The sequence below is a fragment of the Suncus etruscus genome, chromosome 9 (genome assembly GCF_024139225.1).
Source record: "Suncus etruscus isolate mSunEtr1 chromosome 9, mSunEtr1.pri.cur, whole genome shotgun sequence".
NCBI classification, from domain to species: domain Eukaryota; kingdom Metazoa; phylum Chordata; class Mammalia; order Eulipotyphla; family Soricidae; genus Suncus; species Suncus etruscus.
In genome coordinates, this window is record NC_064856.1 from 104,474,509 (window position 1) to 104,496,907 (window position 22,399).

General features: G+C 37.0%; 1 pseudogene; it reads right to left on the reverse strand.

Moving 5' to 3' along the window:
* Window positions 1-17,805: 17,805 nt before the first annotated feature.
* LOC126019185 (uncharacterized) lies at window positions 17,806-17,905 on the reverse strand (annotated as a pseudogene).
* Window positions 17,906-22,399: the final 4,494 nt, after the last annotated feature.

A 22,399-nucleotide genomic window follows, 5' to 3' on the forward strand; every position in this document is an offset into this window, starting at 1 on the left:
TTTTCTGTTCTTAGAGAAGTGAGCCAAAATTTTCCTTCATGTTTAGTTTTCAGATTTTTATCATACAGGTCCAAAGTTGTAGCCACAATTAATAGGAGTAGAAAAAAAGTTTTGACTCCATATTGTCCAGAACTGAAATATTTTAGCAAATGAAGAGAATTACAAATCAAACTAGATATCATTAACAGGAAAGGAACATTTATAGTCAGCTGTACTTATTCCTTTTCAATATGTAGATTTGAATAGTAGAGGTTTAGAGGTCTAGATCTTAATATCAGGCTTAGCGAATGAAGCAGCCTCATAATCAGGATAGAGATTTCTTTAAACTGTAATGATTTTATTCCCTTCACAGTGATTAAAATTAATAAATTAATGAATTATACATCAAGTCAAAAAGGAATTTGCTTAAAGAAAAAAATTCAGGCTAAAATTATGATGCCCTACTGAATGGGAGAAAATTTTGAATGTGATTCATCAGATAAAGGACCCAAGATATATAAAGCACTCATGGTTAAACTTAAATAATTACAACCCATCTGAAATATGGGCAAAGTTGACCAATCACCTTTTCAAAGAAGACATGTTGAATAGTCAATAGACATATAAAAAATATTCATCATCACTTATCACCAGGAAAATGTAAATTAAATGGCAATGAGCTATGAAAACTCACATAAGACTAATAAGACTGACAAATGTCAAAAATATTTTCAACCTGTATTGGTGGAACTATGGTAAAAAAGGGTCAGGGTTATCCTCTGCTGATACAAATAGAATTTAGTTTAGACACTATGGGAAGCAGTTATATATACATATGTATTTTAAAGTAAGAATAAAGTTTCTATATGACTCAGCAATTTCTTGGCATCTGTTACCAAAACACCAAAAAAAATGTTCACTTGGAAAGAAATGTACACAACATATGTTTGTTGTGGGGCTGAGTATAAAAACCAAAATAGGTAAAAATAATTAGAAGGACCAATGAAAGATTAATGATTAAGGAAGCTGAGGTGTGTATATACCGTGGGTTTCTACACAGCTATAAGAAAAAGCGTACATTCAATTTCCTGCAAGTTAATGTAACTTTAGGGTACCATATTAAGCAAAGTAATTCAGAAAGAGGAAGAAAAATACCAGATGAACTCACTCATCTTGGTAAGTGGATAAACTAAACAAGGGAATGGCAAGTGATAATAAACTACTGGCTTTGATTACAAAATTCATATTTCGAAGCAATGGATGTGAGCATGAGAAAATGCTGGAAAATACTGAGGCAGACTAGAGGTAACATAAGGACAATGGCAAAAGGTCTTGGGTATTTTGTGGTAGGAGGGGTACAGAACTTTGTATATCAAAACCATAAATGCTAGAATTATAGTAACCATATTGCCCAAACTATAATAAATAAAAAACTGGGAAGTCATCAAGACTAACTCTTAGACTTCAATGAAAACTATGATGGCTTCTAGTGAAAAGAAAAAATATAGATGGGGCCGGGCGGTGGCGCTGGAGGTAAGGTGTCTGCCTTGCCTGCGCTAGCCTAGGACGGACCGCGGTTCGATCCCCCGGCGTCCCATATGGTCCCCCAAGAAGCCAGGAGCAACTTCTGAGCGCATAGCCAGGAGTAACCCCTGAGCGTCACAGGGTGTGGCCCAAAAAACCAAAAAAAAAAAAAAAATAAATAAAGATAGGGAAAAATGAACATGGAGCTCCTTGGAGCTGTTTGTTGGATGTATGAGCATTATGCAAATATATAATTGTAGAAATAAATGCCTTAAATTTTATAATACTGTAAACAAGTAATGAATTCCTAAATTAATTCCTGAATGAATTTTTTAATTTATTAAAAAAACAGAAAAGCTATTTCTGTAGGTAAGCATATTAACCATATTAAAACTGATAAATATTGAAGGAGAATATTTAACTTGGGACTAATGCTAAATATATATATATATATATATCTTGAATAATATAGAAAATATATAGGATTCTAGTAAAATTTCAATGTGCATTTAAATAATTAGTGTACCTGAAAACTATCCTAAAATAGTAACTCAACCCTCCTCATTTGAGTTGGATGTTACAAAACCCAGAATTCTATATAGATAGTTCCCTTTGCTCTCTACCTTGGCATTTTGTGATATATGTTTCTTTCAAATGTTGGGCTGGAAAAGTTGTAAGTATATCAATATTAGTAATGTTAATAAATAATGTCATCTTTCCTTCCAGGTCATACAGTTGATGAATGCAAGTATGATTATGAGTCTGGGAAGTCTCTGGTTATATCTATACATGTCTCAAATCTATGCATTTCACAATATATATACTCCTCTCTTGCTAATATCAGGATACCCACATTGGTCATCTATATTTGTAAGTAATCTACTCCCTTATTTATTCATTAATTTATTCACTATATTTAATGAAATGACATTCTGAATTTGTAAAAAATACCTTTCTTTTTTTTCTTTTTTTTTTTTTTTTCTTTTTTGGTTTTTGGGCCACACCCAGCGGTGCTCAGGGGTTACTCCTGGCTGTCTGCTCAGAAATAGCTCCTGGCAGGCACGGGGGACCATATGGGACACCGGGATTTGAACCAATCACCTTTGGTCCTGGATAGGCTGCTTGCAAGGCAAACGCTGCTGTGCTATCTCTCCAGGCCCAAAAAAATACCTTTCTTATATCTAGTTTTAAATGATTATATCAATAAAGGAGAGATCCTATTATGAATAAATGTAAATCATGATGGTTTAATAAATATTTTTGTTTGAGGGTCATACTTAGTGGTAACTCAGGTTACCCCTATCTCTCTACACAGGGGTCATTTCTGGTGGTGCTCAGAGAACCAGATGGGATGCTGGGAATGGAACCTGGGTCTTACAGAAAAGGTTACTATTAATAATAAAGTATTATACAGCAAAACATTACAAAGCTCAGTGATATGTAGCTCCAAGTCTTTAATTCTTCTCAAGTATCTGTAATTGGAAGAATTTTCAACTGTCTTAGACTGAAACTAGCCAGGACTGGCTTTAGGTTACAGATTAAGTATACATCTGTTCCATATATATATCTCATATCTGAAAACTTAAGACTTCTCAAAGTCTTATCCTCTCAGAAAATGGCAGGATCATAAGGGAGCAAATGTAAAACAATTAAACTTCAAGCCAGTAACAGTGAGTTGCTCGGGTCTGCCACCATTCCAGCCAAAGCAAATAAAAAAACAAGTTCTAAACTAAGGGGGTGGGGGGAAGAAGCCACTATAAGTTCTCAAATAGTTCAACTACTATGAAATCATGGAAAGAACATGAAGTAAAGAATTTGACCAACAATTCAAAGAAGCAAGGTCAATTCTGAGCAAAAATCTGAAAAAGTAAAAGCTTAGACAAAATGTACAGAAAGAACATGCTACAGTAGGAAATAAGAACAAAATCTTTCACGTCTGCTTTGCTGCAATTTCCTTGTAAAATTGGTCAGCATTGCTGACATGACATAAGAAAGAACAGGAGGGGCCGGGCGGTGGCGCTAAAGGTAAGGTGCCTGCCTTGCCTGCGCTAGCCTTGGACGGACCGCGGTTCGATCCCCCGGTGTCCCATATGGTCCCCTAAGCCAGGAGCAACTTCTGAGCACATAGCCAGGAGTAACCCCTGAGCATTACCAGGTGTGGCCCAAAAACCAAAAAAAAAAAAAAAAAAAAAGAACAGGAGTAACAAAATATGAGATTCAAACGTAATGATGAGCAGAAAAATAGAATACTTTTATACCATTGAACTTTGTGATAATTTTTATTTTAGTTTTTGTAAAATAAATTTTATTTTTTATTTTAAGTAAAGTTGGAGTTCGTTTAGTGCTTTGTAACAGTAAAATAGCTTGGTTCTTGTTTTGTTTTGTTTTTTGTTTGGGGATCACACCTGGCTGTGCTCAAGGGTTACTCCTGGCTTTGTGTTCAGAAATTGCTCCTGGCAGGCTCAGGACTATATGGGATGCTAGCATTTAAACCTGGGTCTGTCCCTGGGCTGCATGCAAGGCAACCGCCCTACTGCTGTGCTATCACTCCGGCCCTCTAAATTGGTTCTTTTAAAACTCACTTTGACTGCTGTGTCATAAAATCATAAAGGAACTAGAGACAAACAGACCATTTAGAAAACTACTAAGGAAATCCAAATAACATGCATAGTTATTAGTAGTAAAAATACTAAAAAGTAGAACAATTTTATAGCTGTAATGACGAGTATCCTGATGTGTAGAAAATAATAATAAAAAAAAGGAAGTCAATAAAATGCCAGGCTTTGTGTTTAACAAAAAGCAATAATTTTTATCAGTTGACATAGAATGACGTATGAGTGAAATTGGTTTTTAGGGAAGATAATGAGTTTGTTTGTAACATGTTTGAGTTTAAGGTGTTTGTGAAATATTTATGTCAAATTCATATTATGTAGAAGATGTCAAGTAGCTAACTAGGATAGACTCTAGAACTTAGAATATAAAGTTAGACTTAAAAGTTGGGAGTTTTTCCAAGGAGTGTTCCCTTGACACCCAGATGACTCAGCGACAGCACCAACTTGCTTGCAGGGCAGGACGCTTCGCATCTGATGGTGAGATGAAACTGAAGGACGCTCCACATCCTGACTTCGATGAAACACAGAAACCACAGAAACCAGAATCCTTCTGGCACAGAAACCAGAATCTTTAACTACAGACATGGGCTACCAACAATAGCTAATGTGTAAAAATGACTCAGGGGTTGGACAACCTAGTATGCCTGGAGCCCAGAGTCAGTCTTATGCCAGAGAACTTCAGGGATAAGGTCTCTTTGTATTTAGGACAAGGCTTTTTTTTTTTTTTTTCATTTTACCCATATTTTGCTGGGCCTATGCAAACAACAATTGCCACTCTCACACCGTTATTGCTGTATTTTAACTCATCCTGAGAGAGAGAAAGAGAGAGGGGGGGGAGAGAGAGAGAGAGAGAGAGGAGAGAGAGAGAGAGAGGAGAGAGAAAGAGAGAGAGAGAGAGAGAGGAGAGAGAGAGAGAGAGAGAGAGAGAGAGAGAGAGAGAGAGAGAGAGAGAGAGGAGAGAGAGGAGAGCTTACAAAAAAGAACTCTCTGCAAATCAGGAAGTGTTTTGTTGAAAAGTGAGAGAGAGAAAGAGAGAGAGAGATTACAAAAAAGAACTCTGCAAAACAGGAAGTGTTTTGTTGAAAAGTGACCATTGAAAGAGCAAAAAGTAACAGTATCAGGGGCAAAAATGTTCCTCTCTTTTTCTTTCATGTCTGTAATCACTCTTGACCACAGATATTATCAGGAGAAAGAAAAATTAAAAAAATGTTTCATTCCAAAAAAAAAATTGGGAGTTTTTGATAGGCTTCTACTTGAAGAACATGAGACTAGATATCATCAAAGAAGGGAGTGAAAATACAGATGACCCAGGAAGAAAGGGAACTTCACTGTTCAAATCAATAGCCACTAGCAGCATGTAAGCATGGGGCACTCAGAATATGAATAAAGCCACACAGAAAAGTGATGCAATGTAAAAGGCACACCAGATTTCAAGATTGGGTCATATGAATAAAATAATATGAAATAGACCCATCTTAAATGGAGCCTAGACTGAAACGATAATACATGTGATGTATATGGTTATATAAAATATATAAAACGGTTACATAAAAATATGTAATATATTAAACTTGACTTCACACGTTTCCTTTTAATTTGTTCGGTGGAGTACCAACTTAATTTTTTAAAACTGCAGGTAGGACATTTGATTTGCACATGGTCAATCCCAGATTTTCATATAGTATGGTCTCCCAGGCAACACTGGGAGTAATTTTGGAGTAATCCTGGAGCATCACTGGGTATGTCCAAAAAGGAAAAATTCAATATTTACTTTAAGCACCATGGTTACAGAACTGTTCATGATCCAATTTCAGTCATACAATGTATACCACTTTTCACTACACCCTTCATGTTTCCTGCCACCAATGCTCCTAGTTTCCCTCCTACCTTCTTCTACCCTTCTTTTTTTTTTTGTTTTGTTTTGTTTTTGTTTTTGTTTTTGGGCCACACCCGGTAACGCTCAGGGGTTACTCCTGGCTATGCGTTCAGAAGTTGCTCCTGGCTTGGGGGACCATATGGAACGCCGGGGGATCGAACTGTGGTCCGTCCAAGGCTAACGCAGGCAAGGCAGGCACCTTACCTCTTGCACCACCGCCCGGCCCCTTCTTCTACCCTTCTCACTGCTTGCCTCTTAGCAGACATTTTACTTCTCTTTTGCTCTTTCATTTTTTTCTCTTTTTGACACCATGATTTGCACTATTGCTAATGAAAAGTAAACTTATCACTTTGCCCATTTTAGTTCCCCTTTTCTGTCAAAAATGATCAGTTCCAGCTATCATTGTCATAGTGGTCCCTTCTCTATCCTAAAGGCACTGCTCCACTATTTGTGGCAAACTTCTTAACATTAACTGATCCTTCTTGCCTTCATAATCTATTGTTTCTGGATATTATTTACCAGAGTGTCTGAAAATTTTTTCATAGATTTTTCTGAGACACTTTTCTACGATGAGTTCTTCAAGAGAAGTAAGTCCAGAATACAGGTATCTCCATGCTATATGGAGAATATCTAAGTGGCTGGAAGACAAAAGAACGATTTCAAAGACCTAGGAAGTATCCAAGTTTGAGATAATAGAAGAAATTATCTACTCAGTTATATTATGTTATCATTTACCTCTAAAATATATTATCTATCTTTGTCATCTATCGCCTATATGTCATTTATTGGTCTATTCATATTGTCTATGTAGCTATTTGCCTATCTACCTATATTTATATGTGTTTATCATCTGTCTATATCTATTAATATCTATATATTATCAATATTTCTGTATATCATCTCTGTCATCTTTATTCCCAAGTTTCTTCTTTTGGAAAGAGTTATTTTACAATATCTTTACTTAAGCACCATGTTTACAACATGTTTGTAAATGGGTTTCAGTTATAAAAAAATTTTTTTCTAAATGAGTGTCTGTAGTAAAGGGTTTATATTGGTGCAGGTTTTATTTTTTTAAAAATGGGTTTGTGGTAATATATACATGAGACTGGAGCCTTCATAAACAGGAATTCCTACAGATGAGATGTAGGAAAAGCAAGAGAATAAAAATGAGGTTGCAGTTGCCATGTCTTACCACTATCACCTAGAGAAAGTATGAGGTGTTGAGGTAATTGCCTTGAATGTGACTGACCATTGCTCAACTCCTAGCACCATACGGTCCCCAAGAAATCCCCAAGCACAGTGCCAGACATAGCCTTAGAGACCCTCAGATATGGTCCAAATAACACCCCCTCAAAAAATGTTATAAAATGTTTGTGGAGTACAAGAGCCATAGCACAGCAGGTAATCAGGTTAGGTAAGTTTGCCTTGCACACCACAAGCCAAGTTCACTGCCCTTTTTTTCATATGATTCCCCAAGCCCACCAGGAATAATTCCTTAGGGCAAAGTCAGGAGAATCTCCTGAGCATTGCTAAGTGTGGCCCAAAAACAAACAAAAATGTTGGTGGGTCTTGGGGCTTAAGGGAATGGAGGGCACTGTCTTTGCTTGCAGCTGATCCAAGTTTTATCCTGGGTACCACCACCTTGACATCTACCAGGAGGAATCTCACAACACAGAGACAGAAGTAATCCCTGAGCACCCCTGGTTGAGGCTAACCAGAAAATTTTAAAAAAAATAAAAAATGTTAGATACAATTTTCTAGAGAAGAAAAAGAAAATAGTCCTTCCCTACACTTCCAATTTTTTTTGTTTTTCAATGCTGTGGGAAGTTCGTCAATGAAAAATTTTAATTTTAGGGCCGGGCGGTGGCGCAAAGAGGTAAGGTGCCTGCCTTGCCTGCGCTAGCCTTGGACGGACAGCGGTTCGATCCCCCGGCGTCCCATATGGTCCCCCAAGCCAGGAGCGACTTCTGAGCGCATAGCCAGGAGTAACCCCTGAGCGTTACCGGGTGTGGCCCAAAAACCAAAAAAAAAAAAAAAGAAAAATTTTAATTTTAGACACATTGTGTCATCTTTCTAATAAATTTTAAAGAATGGGAATTCTCTAAAGCTACTTATGGAAATGATGACATAATTCTTATATTACGAAATACGTAAAATGTGTCTGAATAATATTTTCTATAAATATTGAAAGCTATAGTAAATGTATTCCATAACTCATGTACCTCTCAAAAGAAAAGCAAACCACGCCATTGAAAACTCATAGATATACCAGTACCAAGGCTGATAGATAGCATTAGGGTCCTTTGGAAGGCAGATGAAGCAAGTCAGCTTCACCGTTGATCCACTAATCTCTGCAGACATCTAATTGCCATCTTTGAAAAGACCCTTCCTCAGATAGCTAGGGCCTTTTCAAATTCAGTGCCTACCTAGGTTTCAGAGTCTGTTTACAAGGGGGATGATGTAGCAACAACAACAACAAAAAGTCCCAACTATCCTGGTTCCCCAAAAATTAGACAGTGTCATATTAATTTTTAATTTTTAATTTTTTCTTCCAAAGATGAGCTAGGTCTTATTTTTAGGATATGTCTTACTTTTCCATGAAGAATATGGTACACATTTATTGTTAAATAAAAATAAAGCAGATGTATTACCTATATACAGTACAGTAGTACTGACATTGTCAACACAAATAAGACAAACTGAATCCTACAGTAGCCAGTCAGGATGGTCCTAGCAACCAGTTTATGGTATATTAATTTTTTTTCTGAAACGGAGCCTGAGGGGGCTTATTTTCAGGGGGATGCCTTATATTTCAACCAGAAGGAAACCTATAAGTAGGTCTTATTTTCGGAGGATGTTTTATTGGGAGGAAAACACTAGCAATAAATAGCTTAGCAACCCCTCAGACAATGGTATGACCCCATTGCAAGATAGGAAATTTTTTTTTGGTTTTTTTGGGGGTCACACCCAGCTGTGCTCAGGGTTTACTCCTGGCTGTCTGCTCAGAAATAGCTCCTGGCAGGCACGGGGGACCATAATGGGACACCGGGATTCGAACCAACCACCTTTGATCCTGGATTGGCTGCTTGCAAGGCAAACGCCGCTGTGCTATCTCTCCGGGCCCAAGATAGGAAAATTTTTACAAATGTTCTTATAATGAAGTTTTTATTCCATTACTATTCAGTTGTAACAAACAATATTAAGTGAATTATTTGTACTTGCCAAGAGACAGATTTGGAAAAAGGTGGGAAACCAGGGAAAATGTTGGAGAGAATATTGTACTAGTGGTAGAATTGGTGCTGGAGCATTAATCACAAGAAATAACTATTGTGATAACTTTGTAAACCAGAGTGTTTAAAATAAAAGACTTGGGGCCGGAGAGATAGCATGGAGGTAAGGCATTTACCTTTCATTGAGTCAAATCCCGGCATCCCATATGGTCCCCCGAGCCTGCCAGGAGCAATTTCTGAGCATAGAGTCAGGAGTAACGCCTAAGCACTGCCGGGTGTGACCCCCCCCCAAAAAAAACCCAAAAATAAAATAAAATAAAAACGTACTTTTAAAATGAATTACATGTGAAATCAGGTTATACATTATTTAAAAATTTAATGATATATATTTGTGTGTAAATCAAGCAAGAAAGCTTTTATTAAATTAAGTGTATTTGGAAGAATTAAGGGAAAGTAAAGAAGAAATATTTGCTCAAGAGAACAAACTTCTCCATATTAAGGGGGGATCAAAAAGACATAGACACAGCAAGCAAGATACATACTGAAAAGAGAACATAGACTTGAAGAGCAAGGAAATCAAGAGACTTAGAAGAAAGGTATTCAATGGAGAACGCAGGATTGAAGGAGCAAGCCAATTAATATATTTTCATGATTTATCTTTTGAATTCAAGAAATTATGATTGATAAATTGGGCTCTACATTTGCCCCCATAAAAATTATATATTTCCAATGCATATATTATATTAGTGAATAGGACGTCAAGCCTTATCTGTAACAAAGAACACCAGAATCATTTCCAAATTTTTTCCAGTGATTCCATTAAAGAATTAAGATATTCTTCATGGGACCAGAGAGGTGGCGCTAGAGGTAAGGTGTCTGCCTTGCAAGCGTTAGCCTAGGACGGACAGCTGTTCAGTCCCCCGGTGTCCCATATGGTCCCCTGAAGCCAGGGGTGATTTCTGAGTGCATAGCCAGGAGTAACCCCTGAGCATCAAACGGGTGTGGCCAAAAACAAACAAACAAAGATATTCTTCATGTTGGGGCAAAATGATGGCACACAGTAGGGTGTTTACTTTGCATGTAACCAACCCAGTTTGAACCCCAGCATCCCACATGATCCCCCAAGTCTGCCAGGAGTAATTTCTGAGTGCAGAGCATCACCAGGTGTAATATTCCCAACAAAGATCTTCATGTGACATCAATACAGAATGCTATGATTCCTTAACTTGATTCATAAATATAATATGTAAATACTAATAAATGTGATTTTTGTTTCAGTTTTTTCTTTCGGGAATGCTTACAAGTATATTTGTGGGAAGACCTCTGGAGTACATGGTAAGTAAGACTATTTGGAACAACCATAGAAATGACACCACTGTTTACCAAAAAAAAGAGTCAGTGAAGGACAATTATCCTCAGAATCACTAAAATTAACTCAAATTTCTAGAAATTACATTTTTTTTTGGTTTTTGAGCCACACCCAGCGGTGCTCAGGGGTTATTCCTGGCTGTCTGCTCAGAAATAGCTCCTGGCAGGCACGGGGGACCATATGGGACACCGGGATTCGAACCAACCACCATAGGTCCTGGATCAGCTGCTTGCAAGGCAAACGCAGCTGTGCTATCTCTCCGGGCCCGAAGTTACATTTTTAAATATAAGAAATATAAATCAAGGCTTTTAGTGTACAAAATTACCACTCCACCAACACCTCCAAATAGCTAAAATTCTTCGAAACCTAGGTTCTTTATTTTTATTACACTTCTGCCCTCCCTACCCCCTACTCCATCTCATGCATTAAGCACAGGGTCCTACCCAAGATACATGAAGCAATCACAGAACTAAAAACAAAAAAAACAAACAAAAAAAAAAAACTACCAAAATGAAGAAGAGAGCTAAACAGGAACTCCCCAAAAGAAGAAATAAATATGGCTAGCAATTGGCATGTGAGAAACTATTCAGAATCACTGATTATCAGAAAAATAAATACCAAGCAACAATGAGACATCCTCTCACAACAATGAGAATATCAGAAAGTCCATAAATTGGGCCCGGAGCGGTGGCACAAGTGTTAAGGCGTCTGCCTTGGGTGCGCTAGCACCCATATGGTCCCCCAAGCCAGGAGCGATTTCTGAGCACATAGCCAAGAGTGTCACCAGATGTGCCCTCCCCCCCCCCAAAAAAAAAAGGTCCAGAAATAACTAGTGCTAGCCTGAATGTGGTGAGGAAATGAAAACCATATTCACTGTAAGTGAATATTGACTGCTTTACTTCATGTCTGAAATAAAATAGAATTTAAAGTGATTCCATTTCTGGACATGTACTCCAAGAACACAAAAAAATTTTTAATGTACCTCTATCATTCAGAATTTTGTAATAATTCATTGACCATAAGTACCCCTATTATGCTTCTTATTCTCCACTTCTTGAGATATTTAAAGCATATATATTTTGTTTGTTTTGGGGTTACACCCGACAGTGCTCAGGGGTTCCTCCTGGCTCTATGCTCAGAAATTGCTCCTGGCAGACGCAGGGGACCATATGGGATGCCGGGATTTGAACCACTGTTGTTCTGCATGGAAGGCAAATGCCTTACCTCCATGCTATCTCTCCGGCCCCTACAGCATATATTTTTATAAGTGATCAATACAACCCAATGAAACCTTTACTGTATTTGTTGCCTTTATCCTCTAGTTCCTGGTGCCCTTCATTTTTTTTTATGTTTTGGTTATTTTGTTTGGGGGTCAAACCCAGTGGTGCTCAGGACCTGGCTCTGCATTCTGGGACATCACAAGAGTTGAGTGCCTTTTTATGCAGCAACATGCTACTTAGATACTTAGATATCAACAGTATAGGTCTCTCCAGCAATATAATGTTCCACACTCCTCAATATACAATTCTAGCTTTCTTACTAGACAGCATTTGCTTCTCCAGCAAAATTCCCTACAACTTCTCTAGTTGTGTTCCACTGAACTAAGCCTGCAAATATTAGCTCTCACTTAATGTGATCCTATCTGGTACTATCAATTGACCTGGGTACACATTTAACATTTTCTTTATATCCTATTCCCATTTAATAGCTATTTGTCTTTCTCAAGAGTCTAAAAGCCCCTCGAATGCAGATACCATTTTTTTCTGCTCCTTTGTCTTCTAATACAGAGCATAGTTTACGTGGTAGAGAATAGACATTCTTTAAATTTTTTTATCATTAAGTCAATAAATAGGGCCTGAGCGATAGCACAGCAGTAGGGATTTTCCTTTCACATGGCTGATCCAGGATGGACCTCAGTTCAATTCCTGGCATCCCATGTGGTCCTCCAAGCCAGGAGCGATTTCTGGGCGCATAGCCAGGAGTAACCCCTGAGCATCACCAGGCGTGTCCCCCAAAAAAACAAAAAACAAAAACAAAAACAGACAATAAATATTAGATGTTACATCAACATTTTCATTTTCTCTGAAATTGTTAAGTCCATTTGGTACCCTAATAAATCTGAAGTGCTGACTTGACTCGACTGTTGGTGCCATATTGAATAACTTCCAGTGACAAAATGCCTCTTTAATTTATTCCAGAAAGTGTGTGCTGTCACGGTGAACATTATAAGCATCTTCGTTGCAATTATTGGTTTGGTTTTAATGCTCACTGAGCTTTGGTCACTCAATTTTGGTTTAGAACAAGTGGTTTGGGCACACGTAAGTACCAGACTTCTGGGATAATTTCATCACAGATTTAATATTTAAAATTTCTTTTTACAAATCATTGGGGTATGATCAAAGAGTTTGAATATTCTGCAAAGTGTATGGGCATCCTTCAAACTACGTGTTATATTGCTAAACTAGGAGTTCCTATACCCCAGGAAGTCAAATAAGGTGTATTATAAATTAATTTGTCTTGAGAAATTTAGCCGTATATCCAATTCTGACTTCACCTGGGTTTTTCTCTTTTCGTTTGTTTGTTTGTTTATGGTTTTTGAGTCAGACCCAGTGGTGCTCAGAGGTTACTCCTGGTTCTGCGTTCAGAAGTCACTCCTGGCAGGCTCAGGGGACCATATGGGATGCTGAGATTTGAATTACCATTTATTCAAATTGGCTGCATGCAAGGCAAAGGCCCTACCACTGCACCACCGCTCGGGCCCCTCGCATGGGTTTTTCTAATAGGTATATTTATTAGTGGAAGCTCAGAACTTCACAATTACCTGCGTCTCGAAGGCCAGTTATTCCAGCTATTAAAAGATCAAGTTTAAGGGCCAGAGCAATAGTTCAGCGGTAGGGTGTTTGCCTTTCAGAGGTTGATCCAGGACAGACCTCGGTTCAATCCTTGGCATCCCATGTGATTCCCCAAGCCAGGAGCGATTTCTGAGCGCATAGTCAGGAGTAACCCCTGAGCATACCCAGGTGTGGCCCAAAATCCAAAAAAAAAAAAATGAAAAAGATCAAGTTTAGTGTAGCAAGACTTTATCTTCAAAGAAGGATGTAGCATCCTCATATAATCATGCTAGACAGGCACTTGTAATAATATTACTAATTAATAATATTATTAAAATATTACTAACATTACTAATTAATACTATTAAATGATGGGCTTATAGTCTTCAAAAAGAATAAAAGCTTAAGATTTATATTTATATAATTTATATTATTTTATATTAATATAGTTTAGAATGTACATGTACTCTGTGCTGTCTGCACATAACCATGTAGATTTTTTTTGTTGGTTTTTAGTTTTTGGGTCACACCCGGCAGTGCTCAAGTGTTACTCCTGGCTCCAAGCTCAGAAATCGCTCCTGGCAGGCATGGGGGACCATATGGGATGCCGGGATTCAAACCAATAACCTTCTGCATGAAAGGCAAATGCCTTACCTCCATGCTATCTCTCTGGCCCCACCATGTAGATATTTTTAAACTGCCTCTTTGGGTTGTTTTTTTTTTTGTCATTTCTGGTTGGTTTTTAGTTTTTATATTAAGGCACTGTAGTTTATAGTCATTCATATTTCACATATAAATTCCTACATTTCACAAATAAAATGTTCCAACAGCAGTGTCAACTTTTGCCTACCAAATTCCCCTGGTTTCCCCCCATTCAATAGCCTTTCTCCCTGATAGGCACATTTTAAAATTTGGTTCTTGTAGTTTGGGTCCTATGTATCTAGTGTTATTGACTCAGTGGTTTAAATAGATGTATAGACCACATGTCTATACTGCCTGCATGCCAGAATCAAGATTTATTAAATTCATTTTGATAATTGAAGGATTTGCCTTGACTTCTATTCCTGACATCCAGCTGAATTCTTTTGTTTTCCCAATGTTCTTAAAGTTTTTGTGTTCGCTGACAAAGGGAACTTTCAAGTCCTAGTTATCCGAGTACTGACCTGATTTGTTTTCTTTAACATTAATAGGCTACTACTTATGTCTCTCTTATTCTAGTTCCATGACCATGCAATGGTATTTTAATGGGACAGGCTGTGTAGATGTAGCTCTTCCCTCATAGTTGATAGTTTTTCATGGAGCTGTTCTACTTCTGAATTAAGGCTCTCTGGTTTCCCACCACCCTTAGAGCCTGTAAAAAAAAAATAAAAAGGTTACGGGGCCAGAGTGATAGCACAGAGATAGGGCATTTGCCTTGCATGTGATCCACCCAGGGCAGAGTCGGCTTCGATTCCCATCATCCCATATGGTCCTGAGCTTGCCATGGGTGATTTCTGAGCACAGAGCCAGGAGTAACCCTTGAGCACCACTGGGTGTGACCCAAAAACCAATTTAAAAAAAAATAATAATCAACTATCAGACTGATAAATAAATAAATAAATAAATATATAGCCAACCATTATATATCATTAAGTGGAAGATATATTAGATTTCTACTTTTCATCTGTGCATAGCATTTTTATGATTATTGTTTTATGTGTTAGTATATAAAGTTCTGTAAGTAATGTGCATTTTCTTTTTAAAACAGAAAATTGGTAAAGTCCTTACGGAATATTTATTGATATTTACTTTGTTGGAGCTCTTAGTAGCATTTACACTGGTCCACTGGATATCCCATTCACCTAAGGTAAAAACAAATAAGTATTCATTTCTCCCTTGGTGAATCTGAAGATATTGGCACTAATAATCAACCATACTTGAAGTATTAAGATATTAGATTTCTCTGATACTAAGTGGTATGAACACTTTCTCATATTTCTAATGCCCATTCATCTACCATCTTCAGAGAAGTGTCTGTTCATTTTCACTCCCTATTTTTTATAAGGTTACTGCATTTTGTTATTGATCTTTATGAATGTTTTATATATCTTGGAAATTAGCCCTTTATCTTATTATTGAGCACAAATATTTTTCATGGTGGTCTGATCTAAGAGAAAGCTTTCATATGTTCACCATTGAACATTATTATGGCAGGATGTTTTATAGCTACCATTATTATCCTGAGGGTAATGTTATCTTTGTTTTTTGAGCCACACCTAGTGGTTCTCAGGGGTTACTCCTGGCCCTGTGCTCAGGAATCTTTATTGACAGTGCTCAGGACCATATGGGATACTGGAAATCGAAGTCTGGGTCTGCTCTGGGTGGACCACATGCAAGGCAAATGCCCTATCTCTGTGCTATCACTCTAGCCTATATGGGATTACTCTGGAACCAAACAGGATGTCGAGATCAAACCCAGGTCAGTCAGGTGCCAGGCAAATGCTCTACTCATTATACTATCACTCTGGCCCCAGATAACATCTTTTTTATCCATTTCCCCAGATAATATTATATTAAGGTGACTTCTACTCCTATTTGGGGGTTTTTAATTAATGAATGTTGGATCTTGTCAAAACAATATGAATATGATTGTGTGATTTTTCTTTACATTAAATGATAAACTGCATTACATTTATTGATTTTTCAGATGTGGAACCATTCTTGCATTCCTGGGATAAATCCCACTTTATCATGGTGTATAATATTTTTGATATGCTGTCAGATATGGTAGCTAAGATTTTTTTGAGGATTTTTGTGCTGGTGCTCATCAGGAAAATTAATCTGGGATTTTTATTATTTAGTAGTATCTCTATCTGTTTAGGATATTAGTGTAGTGTTGATTTCATACATGCTTAATAAAAATGATTTATATTTGTTCAATTTTTTACGAGAGTCTGAGGAATAAAGGTAGTAAATCTTCTTAAAAGTTTTGATAGAACTCTCCAGTGAACCCTTCTGGACCTAGCCTTCTATTTGTGGGGATATTTTTCAATTTCCATGACCCATTTAAGTTTTCTATTTCCTTCTCATTCAGTTTTGGGAGATTGCATAGTTCTAAAAATATGTTCATTTTTTTAGGTTCTCCAGTTGAACAGCATCAAATTGTTCATAGTAACCTCTCATGTTGAATTTCTGAAGTTGTAATTTCTTCTCTCTCCTGTCTGATACAATTTGTTTGAGCATTTTCTATATTTTCCTCATGAATCTACCAAGGGTTTATCTATCTTGTTTTATCTTTTAAAGAACTAGCTCTGAGTTTGAATGAGTCTGTATTGTTTTCTTGATTTCTGTGTAATTATTTTGCTTTCATTTTTATTATTTCCTTTATTCTACTACCTTTGTGTTTCACTTGTTTTTCCTTCCTGTTTAAGATATGTTTTAGGTTATTAACTTGTTAATAGGTTATTAACTTTTTCTTTCCTCTTGTTTTTGTTTGGTTGATTGGTTGTTTTGGGGTCACAACAGGTAGGACTCAGGGCTTATTCTGGCTCTACGCTCAGAAATCACAACTGGTGGTGTCAAGGGACCATATGAGATGCCCAGGGATCAAACCTTGGTTGATCAGGCAAGTCCTCTCTATATACTATCCCCCAGGTCTATGCCTCGTTTTTCTTCTTTCTTAATCAAGGCCTGTATGCTATGTATTTCTTCCCTTAGCACTATTTTGCATAGATTCTGGTAGTTTGTTATTAAATCCTCAAATCTTTTTATTTCTTCTTTGATTTCTTCTTTGATACATTTTCTACTTAACAGCATTTTGTTCAATTTACAAAAGTTAGCTTTTTCCACTCACCTTCCTTTTTTTGATTCATTTCTGCCTTCATGTCATTATGGTCTTAGAAGATATAGACATGATTTTTATATGTGCAAAGTCATGTATGTTTGAGTTGTTCCCTCATATGTAGTCTATACTGGATAATGTCCTATATGCACTAGAGGAAATATTCATCTTTCTGATGATGGAGGGCCCTATCTATACATTAATTCATGTATTTATTCTTTCAGATGATATCTGTTAAATGATTTTAACTTGTGTATCTTGTATAGATTACTTTGTCAGTACATTGTATATCTTAGATATTAGCTCTTTATCTGATGGATATTGGGTAAATATTTTCTCCCATTCCATGGTAACCTTTAAGCCATAGTCAGTATTTCTTTTGAAGTGCAGAAGTTTCTCAACTTATTGTAGCACCTCTGTTTATCTCTGCTTCCACTTATTTTGACAGTTTTCTCCTTAAATATGCCTTTAGTCTCAATGCCATGGAGTGTTTTGCCTATGTTTTTTTCTATATACATTATAGTTTTAGGTCTGATATCAAGGTCTTTAATCCACTTTTTAAAAACAACTATGGAACGCTTCACGAATTTACATGTCATCTTTGCGCGGGGACCATCCTAAAGTATTGTTCCAATTTTAGTATATGTGCCACTGAAGCAAGCACTTTAATTCATTTTTATTTGACTTTTATGCATTGTCTTGAATAGAGATCTGTATTCACAATTTTTGCATGTGGCGCCCAATACCACTTCGCTCTCTTTTCCTCATTTTGTGTCTCTTGCCCCTTTATCAAAGATAAATTGATTGAAAGTCTGAAGGTCATTCTTCGAATACTCAAATCTGTTCCATTGATCTGAGGGTCTGTCTTTATTCCAATACCATGCTATTTTAATGAATATTGTTTTGTAGTACAATTTAAAGTTGGGGAAAGTAATGCCTCCCATCTTTTTATCTTAATAGTTGCTTTAGTTATTCATGGGTATTTATTGTTCTAAATGAATTTCAGGAGTGTTTGATCCATTTCTTTGAAGAATGCCATGGGCATCCTTAGAAGAACTTCATTAAATATTGCCATTTTAATTATTTTTATCCTCCTAATCCATGAACCAGGTATATGTCTCCATTTCCTTCCATTTCCTCTTTAATTTCTTAAAGCAGTTTTTTTGCTGTTTTCTTTGTATGTCCTTCGCCTCTTTAAGTTGGCCCTGAGGTACTTGATTTTCTGAGGCACAATTGTGAATGCAACTGTTTTTTAAGGTCTCTTTCTTGTCTTTCATTATTTGTATATAGAAAAGCCATGGGTTTTTGCATATTTATTTTGTAGCCTGCCATTTTACTATAAATTCTATTGTTTCTAGAAGCTTTTTTGTAGAGTCTTTAGGGTTTTTCTAAATAGATTATCAAGTCCTCTGCAGTGAGAGCTTGACTTTTTCATTTCCTATATGGATACCCTTCCTATCTTTTTCTTGTCTAATTGGCATGGCAAGTACTTCCAGTACTATATTGAATAGGAGTGATGAGAACTGGTAACCTTGCTCATGCAAGATCTTAGAGGAAAGGCTTTTAGGTTTTTCCCATTAAGTATAATGTTTGCCATAGGCTTGTAGTAAATGGCCTTGACTATGTCAAGAAAAGTTCCTACAACTCACATCTTGTTGAGTGGTTTTATCATGAAAGGATGCTGGATCTTGTTAAATGCTCTCTCTGCACCATTGCTATTATCATATGGTTTTTATTTTTCCTTTTATTGATATGGTGTATTATATTGATGACTAGCATGTTTTAGACCATCCTTGCATCTCTGGGATAAATCCTACTTGATCATGGTATATAACCTTCTTGTTGATTTGCTGTATTCTATTTGCTATTATTTGATGAAGATCTTTGCATATGTATTTATCAGGGATATTAGTCTGTAATTCTCTTTGTTTAGTGTTTCTGTCTGCTTTGAGTATCAAGGTAGAAACTATTTTTGGAGTGTTTCAATTTCCTGAAAGAGCCTAAAAAGTATTAAAGTAGGGCCTCTTTAAATGTTTGAAAGAATTCACTAGTGAATCCATATGGGCTAGGGCTTTTGCTTTTGGTAAGTTTTTTGATTGCTGTTTCATTTCCCCAATATTGATAGGTCTGTTCAGATATGCTAAGTCATCTTTGTTCAACTTTGAGAGGTTATTGGAGTCCAAGAATGTATCCATTTCTTTCATGTTCTCTTGTTTTGTGGCATAAAGGTTCTCAAAGTAATCTCTAATTACCCTCTGAATTTATGTAGTATCTGTAGTAACATCCCCCCCCCTTTTTTTTTCTTTTTGGTTTTTGGGTCACACCCAGTGATGCCCAGGAGCTATTCCTAGCTATGTGCTCAGAAATCGCCCCTGGCTTGGGGGACGATATGGGATGCCAAGGGATCAAACCATGGTCCATCCTAGGTTAGTGCTTGCAAAGCAGTCGCCTTACCACTAGTGTCACTGCTCTGGCCCCTGAAATCCCCCCCCTTTTCATTTCTGATTCAGTTTATTAATTTCTCTCTCTTTGTGAGTCTTGTTCATGGTTTATTGACTTTGTTTAATTTTTCAAAGAACCAACTCTTTCTTTCATTGATCTTTTCGGTTGATTTTTGGGTTTTCAGTTCATTAATTTCCACCTAAAATTTTTTTATTTCACCTATTTTCAGTTCAGTTTGTTGGTCCTTTTCCAATTTCTTAAGCTCTGTCATTAACTTATTTATGTCGGCCTTTTCTTTCTTTCTGAATAATTCTTGCAAGAATGTAAACTTTTCTCTTAATACCACTTTTGTTGTGTCCCACAAATTCTAATAATTCGTGTCTTTGTTCTCATTTATATCTAGGAATCTTTTAATTTTATCTCTGACCCACTGGTTTTTCAGTTTAATTTTTCAAATTAAACAGTGAGCTGTTTAATTTCCAGGTGTTAAAGTTACATCTGTTTGTAACCCACTTCTATTTTGGGTGCATCTGATAAGATAGTTAATATAATTTATATTTCTTGATTTTATGGAGGTATGTTTTATGGCTCAGCATATGGTCTATGTTGGAATATGTTCTATGTGCATTGGAGAAGAATCTGTATCCAGCTTTTGGGAATAGAAATCCCTACAGATAGTTATAGATATAGATAGATATATAGATGAAAGAGATGGAGATAGACATAAATATAGATAGATATAGGCATCAATAGAGATATAAAAGGTATATCTTAAGCCACTTTCTTCCAGTTCTTCCTTCAACCAGTATTCCTTGTTAATTTTTAGACTTTTATCTACCATGAGGTGACAAGACTATATTGAAGTCTCCCACTACTATCGTATTGCTATTGATATCTTTCTTCCAAGTCTATTGAAAGATTTTTTAAGTATTTTGCTGAACACTCCTTGGGTAAATTTATATTTAAAAGTGTAATTTCTTCCTGATGTACACATTCTTTGATAATTAATAAATGCCCCCCTATCTGTCTCTTATAATCTTTTTAACGCTGAAGTCTATGTCATCTGATATTAGTATAGCCACCCCAGCCTTTTTAAAGGAGTTGTTTGCTTGAAGATTGTCCTCCAACCTTTGAGTTTTAATTTGTGTTTGGTCTGAATATTTAAATGCATTTTTTGAAAGCAGAAAAATGTTGGATTCAATTTGCTGGTCTATTTTGAAACTCTGTGTCTCTTTACTAATGCATTTAGTTCATTGACACTGAGAGAGGTGGTTATCATGGGATTTTGTGCCATGTTATTAGTAGAAGTTTGGTTTGTCTGTGGGGTTTTTCTTGCCTTAAAGTAGACTCCTCAGTTCTTTTAATTTGCATTTGAGAATGTAAAGCTCCTGAGCTGTTGTTTATTTTGTTTAACTATTATATATTAATAAATGTATTCTTCAAGTCTGAATAAAGTCTGGCAGGGTGAAATATTCATGGTTAGACATTCATTTTGTTGATTTTTTTTTTTACTAAATCCCATCACTGCCTTCAGACCTGGGGGTGGCTTGTAATAAATATGCTGTGATTCTTAAGGATGCTTCTTTATATGTAATTTCTCTTTTTGATCTTGCTACTTTTAGTATTCTTTTATTCTTCCCCACCCCACTATCTTTAGTATTCTATCTATATCTATGCTTTTCATCACTGTGACTACAATGTGCCTTGGGGTGCTTTTATTTGGATCTCTTTTAGCTGGTATTCTTCAGACATCCAGAATGTACTTGCGTGCATTCATCAGGTCTGAAAACTTCTAATGAATTATGTCTTTGACTATTGCTTCTTATTTGGTGCTTTCTTCCTGCCTCTTTGAAACCTCAATCATTCTTATGTTGTTCCTGTTTAATGTATTCCAAAGTTCTATTGTTGTCTGTTCACTTATTTTGGATATTTCCCACTTTCTGTTAATTTATATATATTTTTTCTTTGTTTTTTGGGTCACACCCGGTAACACTCAGGGTTATGCACTCAGAAGTTGCTCCTGGCTTGGGGGACCATATGGGATGCTGGGGGATTGAACCATGGTCCGTCCAAGGCTAGCGCAAGCAAGGCAGGCAACTTACCTCTAGCGCCACCGCCTGGCCCCTTAATTTATATTTTTAAACTTTACTTATTGGTTGGTTGGTTGGTTGGTTGGTTGGTTGGTTGGTTGGTTGGTTTTCGGGCCATACCCGGTGGCGCTCAGAGGTTACTCCTGGCCCTGCACTCAGAAATCACTCCTGGCAGTCTCAGGTAACCATATGGGATGCCGGAAATCAAACTAGGTCCTGTAGCAGGACAGCCCCTGAAGAGGTTGACTGATGGAGGGATGGAGAATGAGGCCCTTTTCTTCCAGCTCGGAGCACGTGTCTGCCACCCTGTCTAGCCCACGGTTCTGAGGTGAAACGGCGGGTAAACAGCTCGCAGACAGTCAGGCTCGTGGAAATATTTGCTTTATTCGGATGGACAAAACTGAAGTCCAAAGACTCAGCTTCAGTTCCAGCCAGCAAAAAAGCCCTCGCCTTCCACAGACCCTTGCTCTTATAGTCCAGAGTCAGGTCCCACCCAATGGTGGGATCAGATACCAACCAATGGTGGAAGCAGAATCAGGTCCTACCCTAGGGTGGGGGCAGAATGCCAGGTCACACCCTAGGGTAGGGCACAATCACCTAATCAGATTAGGGTGAGCAACATAGTA